We start from the raw sequence: 11,466 nt of genomic DNA on the forward strand, positions 1-11,466 counted from the left end.
ATGTGCCATGGTGGTTTGCTGTACCCATCAACCTGTCATCTAGGTTTTAAGCACTGCATGCATTAGATATTTGTCCTAATGCTCTCCTTCCCTTTGTGCCCCACCCCACAACAGGCCCCAGTGTGTGATGTTCCCCTCCCTATGTCCAAAAAATTTAAAAATTAGCTGGGCATGGTGGCGCACACCTGTGGCCCCAGCTACTTGGGAGGCTGAGGTGGGCAGACTGCTTGAGCTGGAGAGGTCGAGGTTACAGTGAGCTGTGATTGTGCCACTGCATTCCGGAGTGGGCAACAGAGTAAGACCTTGTCTCAAAACAAAAAAAAACAAAACAAAGTGGACAGTGAAGCAACTCAGAGTTAACATCAGCAGAAAGCCACAACCACCCCTACGTGTCATCATCCTCAGGAGCTACAGCCAGGGGGTCAAGGAGGAGCAGGAGCCCCTGAGGAAGGGGCCGTTCTAAGGGTACAGGAGAGAGGGGGAGAAATCCCACCTTTCCTCTTCCTTCCATCCTCTAACTTTTCACCATGACTAAGCCCAGGGGTAGGGCAAGGGCAAGGGAGTATGGGGAAAATAGTTTCTTGTGATAAAGAGCAGAGTAGCAGAAGGGCAAGGGATGGATCTGAAAACAAGTAGCTAGAGAAGAGGCATATACACTATTCCATCTTTTTTGCTTTTTGCTAAGATTTCTCAAATTCATACTCATATGCGATAGACTTGTTTTTTGTTTTTTTTTTTTTTTTTTGAGATGGAGCCTCACTCTGTTACCCAGGCTGGAGTGCAGTGGTGCGATCTCGGCTCACTGCAAGCTCCACTTCCTGGGTTCACACCATTCTCCCACCTCAGCCTCCCGAGTAGCTGAGACTACAGGTGCCCGCCACCATGCCCGGCTAATTTTGGTTTTGTATTTTTTAGTAGAGACAGGGTTTCACTGTGTTAACCAGGATGGTCTCGATCTCCTGACCTCATGATCCGCCTGCCTCGGCCTCCCAGAGTGCTGGGATTACAGGTGTGAGCCACCACACCCAGCCCATATGTCATCAACTTTTAAAAAACAACAAGAAATATGAAACTCTAGTAATAATGGTTGAGTTGATTTAAGACTAATGAAAAGACAGGATTTGAAAAATAATGTCTTCTGACCATATCTGAACTTACATAGGATTGCTGCAAAACATTAAGTTTCATTTTGCATCTTCAATAAATAATCTATTTTTAAAAAAATTATATCTGCCCTGGCCAGGTGTGTTGGTGCACGCCTGTAGTCCCAGGTACTCGAGAGGCTAAGGCAGGAGGATTGCTTGAGCCAAGAGATTGAGGCTGCAGTGAACCATGATTGTGCCACTGCACTGCCACCTGGGTGACAGAGCAAGACCCTGTCTCAATAAATAAGTAAACATATATATCTGCCATTGGTACCACCTAACTACTCTTGCATGGATAAAAATCTCTTAAGAGTGGATTTTTTTTTTTTTTTTTTTTGAGAGAGTCTTGCTCTGTCACCCAGACTGGAGTGCAGTGGCATGATCTCGGCTCACTGCAACCTCCGCCTCCTGTGCTCAGGCAATTCTCCTGCCTCAGCCTCCCGAGTAGCTGGGATTACAGGTTCCTGCTACCACACCTGGCTAATTTTTTGTATTTTTAATAGAGACAGGGTTTCACCATGTTGGCCAGGCTGGTCTTGAACCCCTGACCTCAAGTGATCCGCCCGCCTCAGCGTCCCAAAGTGCTGGGATTACAGGCATGAGCCACTGCTCCCAGCCAATAGTGGAATTCTTTTTCCAGGAGTATGTATAATGCTAAATTTTGAATACTTGTTTGCCTGAAAATAAAGCATCATCCCTGTGATACTAAAAAAAGCTCCTGGAACAGGTGGTGTCACCTGGGGAGCATTTTCTTTGTTGTTGTGTGGTTAAGTATTGTACCATATACAGTTATCCAGTGGCAGGGAGCTGTGCAATGTGACAAGACTCCAGAAGTGCAGGTTTAGCAGTGGCAAAGAGCTCCATTAATTATTCTTCTAGGTGTACTGTTCTCCAGACAGGAAGGAAATTCTGGGACAACGTTGTTTAAACTTTTCAGTCTGTAGACCACTTCAGGGGAAGAAAAGAAAACTTTGTATTTCACCTCTCCCACTCACTCCCCTTCCCTCTAAAGAAAACCTCTCTGGGGAGAGAGGGACAAAAGGCCTTAGATCTCCTTCTTTGTTAGCGGAATCACTTAATGATACTGGAAGCCAGTGAATGAGGTTGGGATTGAAGGTAGGTAGTACAGAGGAGACAGGGATGAGTAAAACACCAGAGGAAACAAGATGCAATGGGCAGAAGTTGGTGAGTCCATGATTAGAAAGTTATCATAAAATTTAGAGTCTAAATTAAATACGCCTTATCAAGCAGAGTCAATAAAATAAAAAATAAAAATAAGAAAATAAATTAAATATGCCAAAATGGCAGGGGCGTTTTGTTCAGCTTGCACAATCTTTTATTTTTTTATCTTTTTTTTTTTTTTTTTTTTTTTTGAGATGGAGTCTGGCTCTGTCGCGCAGGCTGGAGTGCAGTGGCGCAATCTCGGCTCACTGCAATCTCCACCTCCCAGTTCAAGCAATTCTCCTGCCTTAGCCTCCCAAGTAGCTGGGATTTCAGGCGCCAGCCAACACGCCCAGTTAATTTTTGTATTTTTTTTTAGTAGGGATGGGGTTTCACCATGTTGGCTAGGCTGGTCTTGAACTCCTGACCTCAAGTAATCCGCCCACCTCCGCCTCCCAAAGTGCTGGGATTACAGGCATGAGCCACTGTGACCGGCCAATTTTTTATTTTTTTAATTTTTCTTAGTTTTTTAAAATTGTGCATGTATCTCATCTTATGCAAAATCATTTAAATTATTTGACATTAAAAATAGAGAATTTCATATAAAAATCGAAATTCTAGCTTCTCTTATAGATTGGGATGCCGTGGCCACACTGGGCCCTGATTCCTACATGGCAGTCACTTGAACCCTCTCTGGTCCACCATGTCCCAGCCTTACCTGGTTCAGTCATGTATGTTACTTGCCTGGCCCCTGTGTGCAAGTAATCCTTTTTCCTTTCTTCTGCCTGCATTCTAAATTGCCTAAGCGTTTGCACTATCACCCTCATATTCTATCTTTTTGTATTGAATCAGCTTCTGTAGTGATTAGTGTCCATTTGTTAAGCCACTATTTGAATTAATAAAAATTCATCTCAGAAATTGCAATGAATATCCCCCATGATACATCATTTCACATTTTTTTGTGAAAGGAGGGATATATGAAAGCCATTGTGTAAGCTGGGCACAGTAGCTCACGCCTGTAATCCCAGCACTTTGGGAAGTCAAGGTGAGCAGATTGCTTGAGCGCAGGAGTTCAGGACCAGCCTAGGCAGCATGGTGAAACCCCGTCTTAACAAAAAATACAAAAAATCAGCTGGGCTTTGGTGGCACCTCTGTAGTCCCAGCTACTTGGGAGGCTGAGGTGGGATCGCTTGAGCCTAGGAGGCCGAGACTGCAGTAGCCATGATCATGCCACTGCACTCCAGCCTGGGTGATGAAGTGAGACCATGTCTCAAAAAAAAAAAAAAAATTGTATGATTACACACGCAAACACATCTCTGCCTACAACTGAAAGAATTTGAGTTGACTTGAAGTAAAATTAAATTATAACAACAAAACAAGTGACAAACCACCCCACAATTAAAGGCAAAAATCCAGTAAAAAATGTCAATTAGCTGAGATTAAGCCTTCATGTTGTAAACCTCCTTTGGGTCATTCCCTTTTTTAGTACTTACCCAGTTAAAACTTGTTTGATGCCTTAAACCCCTGCTAGACCATAAACTCTCAATGGCAGGGACTTTGTCAATCTTATATATTACCATATTCCAAGGTGCATAGCATAGAGCCTCATTAGTTCAATAAATAGATGAAAACGTATCAGGAAACTTTTTTGCTCAGTTGCTGCTAAAGAAAATCTATAGCAATCAAACATAAAATTGTTTTTCAAACTCTTAGCAGCCAGGACAAAGAAAGAAGCAGCCAAAGGTCTTGGCCTGTAGCCTGTCCATATTGTAGGATTAGCCCCTGTCCCAGAAAGTGTGGATAAAACTAACAAACTAACTAAACCTCCAGCTAAGAAAGTTGTTCTGGATTCCTAGTTGTTAGTGCCTTGAGGAGCAAGGTACAAGGTGCATATCACTAGTCTGGCTTCCAGGACAAGACTTTGATCACTTGGAGATCACAGTCATAGAGGAACTGGTTTTCAGACAGGCACCTAGATGATGAAGAACAAAACACAAGACATATTAATTGCAATGAGGATTTAGGAGGTGGCAGAATCCTATTACTAGGTCTAGCCAATAAGATTAGAAGAGGACAGGTTGAGCATGGTGGCTTACACCTTTAAGCCCAGCACTTTGGAAAGCCAGGGCAAGAGGATGGCTTGAGCCCAGGAGTTTGAGACCAGCCTGGGCAATACAGTGAGACCTCATCTCTAAAAAAATGTTTTAAAAAAGATTAGAATAAAACAAGCTTAACTTGTAGGAAGTAACCAGAGCGATGAAGTAAACTTCCACTTTCAGAATTGGTTCCAGCATCTAGAGATAGGTCAAGACTGTAGTGCCTGGGGAACAATCTAAGAATAGAGAATCAGGAAGGCCATTAAATATTATAGGGGTAGGCCAGGCATGTTGGCTCATGCCTGTAATCCCAGCACTTTGGGAGGCCAAGGCAGGCAAATTGCTTGAGCTCAGGAGTTCAAGACTCACCTGGAGACCAGGCACAGTGGCTCACGCCTGTAATCCCGCACTTTGGGAGGCCGAGACGGGCAGATCATGAGGTCAGGAGATCGAGACCATCCTGGCTAACATGGTGAAACCCCGTCTCTACTAAAAATACAAAAAAATTAGCTGGGCGTGGTGGCGGGCGCCGGTAGTCCCAGCTACTTCGGGAGGCTGAGACAGGTGAATGGCGTGAACCTGGGAGGTGGAGTTTGCAGTGAGTCGAGATCGTGCCACTGCACTCCAGCCTGGGCGACAGAGCGAGACTCCATCTCAAAAAAAAAAGACTCACCTGGGCAACAAGGTGAAACCCTGTCTCTAAAAAAAAAAAAAAAGAAAGAAAAAGAAAAATCAGCTGAGTGTGGTGGCATGCACCTGTGGTCCCAGTTACTCAGGAGGCTGAGGCGGGAGGATCACTTAAGCCCAGGAGGTGGAGGTTGCAGCGAGCCAAGATTGTGTCACTGCACGCTAGCCTGGGCAACAGAGCCAGATCCTGTCTCAAAAAAAAATTCTAGGGGCAACATATATATATATTTGAGATGGTCTTGCTCTGTTGTCCTGACTGGAGTGCAGTGGCACAATCACAGCTCACTGCAGCCTTGACCTCCGCGGACAAGCAATCCTCCTGCCTCAGCCTCCCAAGTAGCTGGGACCACAGGTGTGTGCCATCATGCCTGGCTAATTATTTTTTATTTTTATCTTTTGTAGAGACAGTGTCTTATCATATTGCCCAGGCTTATGTATAATATTGAACTAGTTATTTCATCTCATGATGTCTTATTGTACATAGTCATATGGAAAAACAAAATTAAAATAATATACCAGGCAAAAGATGTGACATACTGCAAAAATACATTAAAACTCCAAGATCTTGATGTAAGCAATAGTGAAAAATACCCATAAAAATGCTAAGTAAAGCTAAACTCCCCTATCCTGTGTGGACTTGAATGCTACTATGCCACATTCATCGACCTCTTTGGGCTCCCTCTGGTGGCACATTAGTCCTCAGTGATAACTGAGTATTTTGGAGAATTTCTTGTAAATTCCTGTGGATGAAAGCTTCATTGAATAGTTTTTTAGCTAACCAGTCATAAATATTCAAATAAGTATAAAATGATGGCTGGGCACAGTGGCTTATGTCTGTAATCCCAGCACTTTGGGAGGCTAAAGCAGGAGGATCACTTGAGCCAGGGAGTTTGGGACCAGCCTGGGCAACACAGTGAGACACTGTTTTTACAGAAATAAAGAAAAGGGGTGGCACATACCTGTGGTCCCAGCTATTCAGGAGGCTGAGGTGGGAGGATCGTTTGAGCTCAGGAGATTGAGCCTGCAGTGAGCTGTGATTGTGCCACTGCACTCCAGCCTGGGTGACAGAGCAAGATCCCAAATCCACTGTGTGAGCCACTGTGCCCAACCAAACATTTTTCAATAAAAAAAATTTTTTAATTCATCAACCCTGGCTTACAGAAGTCAATTTAAAACAAAAATTGAGAGACAGGGTCTCACTATATTGCCCAGGTTGGTCTTCACCTCCTGGCCTCAAGAGTTCCTCCTGCCTGGGCCTCCAAAAATGCTGGGATTCCAGGGATAAGTCATCATGCCCGACCTAAAATCAGTCAAATTTTGATGTTGGTGAGGAAATAGAGTCACAGAAACCCTTATACACTCTTGATGTGACTGAAATTTTACTAATGACTTTGGATAAAAATTTGGTATTGTCTTAAAAATTGAAAATGTCATTTCTAATCCAGCAATTTCACTCCTATGTATTTACCTCAGAGAAACTTTGGCACAAACACCAACAGACATATGTGGGAATTTCTTGGCTAAAGTGTTCATAATAGCAAAACCTGGAAACGTCATAGAAGGATAAAACTGTAGTGTATTAAAAACACTAAACACAGGCCGGGCATGGTGGCTCACGCCTGTAATCCCAGTATTTTGGGAGGCTGAGGTGGGTGGATCACCTGAGGTCAGGAGTTCGAGACCAGCTGGCCAACAGGGTGAAACCCTGTCTCTACTAAAAAAATACGAAAATTAGCTGGGCGTGTGTGTGCCTGTAATTCCAGCTACTCAGGGGGCTGAGGCTTGAGAATCACTTGAACTCGAGAGGCGGAGGTTGCAGTGAACCGAGATCACGTCACTGCACTTCAGCCTGGGCGATAGAGTGAGACTCTGTCTCAAAAAACAAAAACAAAAACAAAAACTAAAATTGAAACACTATACAGCAGTGAAAATGGGTAAACTATAGCTGTAGGCATGAATATGGATGAGAACCTCAAAAATGCTAAATGGGGAAAAAACTATCACAGAAAAATATGTAGAGCATGATTCCATTATGTAAAGGTCAAAGACAGGCTGGGTGCAGTGGCTCATGCCTGTAATCCCAGCACTTTGGGAGGCCAAGATGCATGCATCCCTTGAGCCCAGGCATTTGAGACCAAATGTGGGCAGCATGGTGAAACCCTGTCTCTACAAAAAATACAAAAATTAGCAGGGTGTGGTGGTGTGCACCTGTGGTACCAACTACTTGGGGGGCTGAGGTGGGAGGATTGCTTGAGGCCAGGAGGTTGAGGCTGCAGTGAGCTGTGGTCATGCCACTGTACTCCAGCCTGGGCGGCAGAATGAGACTCCATCTCAAAAACAAAAAAACAAACAAACAAAAAACCTCAGCAAACAGTACTTCTTTTCTCCATCAAGCTACCTATTAGCAATACATCTTTTACTTTTAAGAAATCTAAGCTATAGGTCAGGCGCGGTGACTCACACCTGTAATCCCAGCATTTTGGGAGGCAAAGGTGGATGGATCACTTGAGCAGGAGTTTGAGACCAGCCTGGCCAACACGGTGAAACCCCATCTCCACCAAAAATTACAAAATTTAGCTGAGTGCGGTGGTGTGCACCTATAATCCCAGCTATTCGGGAGGCTGAGGCAGGAGAATCACTTGAACCCGGGAGACAGAGGTTGCAGGGAGCCGAGACCATTCCACTGTACTCTAGCCTGGGCGGCAGAGCAAGATTCTGTCTCAAAAACAAAACAAAACAAAACAAAACAAAAATCTAAGCTACATTACTTTTTTTTTTGGAGATGGAGTTTTGCTCTTGTTGCCCAAGCCATAGTGAAATGATCTCGACTCACTGCAACCTCCACCTCCCAGGTTCAAGTGATCCTCCTGCCTCAGCCTCCCGAGTAGCTGGGATTACAGGTGCACACCACCACACCTGGCTAATTTTTTGTATTTTTAGTAAAACGGGGTTTCACCATTTTAGCCAGGCTGGTCTCGAACTCCTGACCTCAGATGATCTGCACGCCTCGGCCTCCCAAAGTGCTGGGATTACAGGCATGAGCCACTGTGCCCAGCCTATATTACATTTTAAAAGAAGTTATTTGCCATTTTCTTATTATTCATATAATAAATTTTACTGTTTAAACTCCATTTTATTTGTTATATAAATTTATTTAAATGCTATTTATTTTATTGCTTAAAAAAATTTTTTTTGGACAGGGTCTCACTCTGTCACCCAGGTTGGAATGCAGTGGCTCAATCACGGCTCACTGCAGTCTCAACCACCCGGGCTCAAGCAATCCTCCCACCTCAGGCCCCTAAGTAGCTGATACCACGGGTGCACACGACCATGCCCTGAGAATTTTTGTATATTTTGTAGAGACAGGGGTCTTCCCACGTTGCCCAGGCTGGTCTCAAACTCCTGGGCTCAAGCAATCCACCCGCCTCACCCTTCTAAAGTGCTGGGATTACAGGTGTGAGCCACTGCTCCTGGCTAATACGCTATATTTTTTAAAGCCTATTTTTAAAATAAGTTTTTTCTTTGTTTGTTTTTACTTTTTTAGAGATGGGGGTCTCACTATGCTGCCCGTGCTAGAATATAGTGATTATTTACAAGTGCAATCATACCATGCTATAGACTGAAACTCCTCGGTTCAAACAATCTTCCTGTCTCAGCCTCCTGAGTAACTGGGACTACAGGCATGCACCAACATGCCCAGCAAAAAGAAGCTATGTTTAATATGGTTATTATGAGCAAGATTGTCATGTCTAAAGCAACAGACTTCAGTTTTACATGAAAAGTGCAGATACCAATGCATTTGCCTCTGATGATCTGTGATTATCCTTCTGACAGAATAATCTCTTGTTTGAGCTAAGCACATCTTGTTTGAAATACGATTATATATTTAGCAATCCTGACCTCTCATAGGACTTTTACACCTATAATAAAATTATTAATGCTTTGCATTTGTAAGGCATTTCATGGATTTTCAAGTGTCACTAGAAGACGTTTCCCTCATTGTACAGTTCAGAAAACTGAAGACAAGAGGCTGGGTGCGGTGGCTCATGCCTGTAATCCTGGCACTTTGGGAGGCCGAGGCGGGCAGATCACGAGGTCAGGAGATCGAGACCAGCCTGGCCAACATGGTAAAATCCCATCTCTACTAAAAATACAAAAAATTGGCCAGGCGCAGTGGCTCACGCCTGTAATCCCAGCACTTTGGGAGGCTGAGGCGGGCAGATCACCTGAGCTCAGGAGCTTGAGAGCAGCCTGGCCAACATGGTGAAACCCCATGTCTACTAAAGATAGAAAAATTAGCCAGATGTAGTTGTGGGCGCCTGTAATCCCAGATACTTGGGAGGCTGTGGCAAGAGAATTGCTTGAACCCGGGAGGTGGAGGCTGCAGTGAGCCGAGATCGAGCCATTGCACTCCAGCCTGGGTAACAGAGTGAGACTCCGTCTCAAAAAAAAAAAAAGAAAAAAAGAAACAAAAAAAGAAAACTGAAGACAAGAGAGAAGTTTTTTTCTTTTTTTTCTTTTTTGAGACAGGGTCTCGCTCTGTCACCCAGGATGTAGTGCAGTGGTGTGATCACGGCTCACTGCAGCCCCGATGTCCCAGGATCAAGCAATCCTCCTGCCTCAGCCTCCCAGGTAGATGGGACTACAGATGTGCATTACTACACTTGGCTAAAGAGAGGTTTTAATAAATAAAATAGCTATAATTTGGTAGGTAGAATTTAAATTATTGTATTAATAATTGTCTTCATATGCTATAACAAAATGCCATAAATTGCATGGCTTAAACAACAGTTTAAGCCATTTAATGAAATGCAAGGCAGCATGTTAGGCACTGACAGAATTACAGCATTAATAATATGACATGATCTGTGTCTCCAAGAAACTTACAATGTAGGAAGGGCAATCTGCCAGTATTTTAATTTAATTTTATTTATTTATTTATTTACTTTATTATTTATCATTTTGAGATGGAGTTTCACTCTTGCCGCCCAAGCTGGAGTGCAATGGCATGATCTTGGCTCTCTGCAACCTCCACCTCTTGGGTTCAAGTGATTCTCCTGCCTCAACCTCCCAAGTAGCTGGGATTACAGGTGCCCACCACCATGCCCAGCTAATTTTGTATTTTTAGTAGAGATGGGGTTTCGCCATGTTGGTCTGGCTGGACTCGAACTCCTGACCTTGGGTGATCCACCACCTCAGCCTCCCAAAGTGCTGGGTTTACAGACATGAGACACCACGCTTGGCCTTTATTTACTTATTTTTTGAGATGGAGTCTCACTCTGTTGCCCAGGCTGGAATGCAATGGTGTGATCTCGGCTCACTGCAACCCCTGCCTCCCAGTTTCAAGTGATTCTCCTCCCTCAGCCTCCAAAAGTATCTGGGATTACAGGTGCCTGCCACAGTGCCCAGCTAATTTTTGTATTTTTAGTAGAGACTGGGTTTTGCCATGTTGGCCAGGCTGGTCTTGAGCTCCTGACTTCAGGTGATCCACCTGCCTCGGCCTCCCAAAGTGTTGGGATTACAGGCGTGAGCCACTATGCCAGACCTATTTTATTTATTACTATTTTTTGAGACAGGGTCTCACTCTGTTATGCAGGCTGGAATGTAGTGATGTTACCATGGCTCACTGCAGCCTCAACCTCCTTGCCTCAAGTGATCCTTCCGCCTCAGCCTCCGAAAGTAGCTGGGACTACAGGTGTGTGCCACCGCCCCTGGCTAATTTTTTGTTTGTTTGTTTGTTTTGTAGACATGGGGTCCCACTATGTTGCCTTGGCTGATCTGCCAGTATTTTAGGGGAGATATAGTAATAGCTTTTGTTAATGGGCTAAAAAAACTAGGCTTCCTCTCAGTTAACACATTAAAAAGAGCCCCTAGTACTTTTCCTTTACCATTAGAAGCATTCAGAGCGCATTCGGTAAATTAGTAAGCACACCAAGGGAGAGGCAACACACTGACCTATATCAATGTATTGTTTTTCATTTAAATAGCTTCTTAATTCACTGGAGACTTTAAATGAATATTTATTAGAATATTTACACCTATTGATTACCATGGTAGCAGATGATTAGTGAGTTCCATGCCACAATTAAAATGAAAATTCCTACCACTCTGATGAACAGGAATGTCCAGATGATGGCAAGTCTGAAACTTGCAACAATCAGATAAATTATTGCATGAACCCTTAAGCAATGACAATCTTTTGCAAATATGTCTGATTCTAGAAGGTTCACACAATTATAGCTTTGGACTATTGAGAGGGTCTTAGTCCAATGCAGCTGCACATGTGCCTTTGAACTTAAGTAACATCTACTGTGAATAGCACACATTTCTCAGCACAAATCTCTTTGTCTTTTAGTTTTACTACCATAATGAAAATG

Source organism: Pan paniscus, chromosome 15, assembly GCF_029289425.2.
Source record: "Pan paniscus chromosome 15, NHGRI_mPanPan1-v2.0_pri, whole genome shotgun sequence".
NCBI lineage: Eukaryota > Metazoa > Chordata > Mammalia > Primates > Hominidae > Pan > Pan paniscus.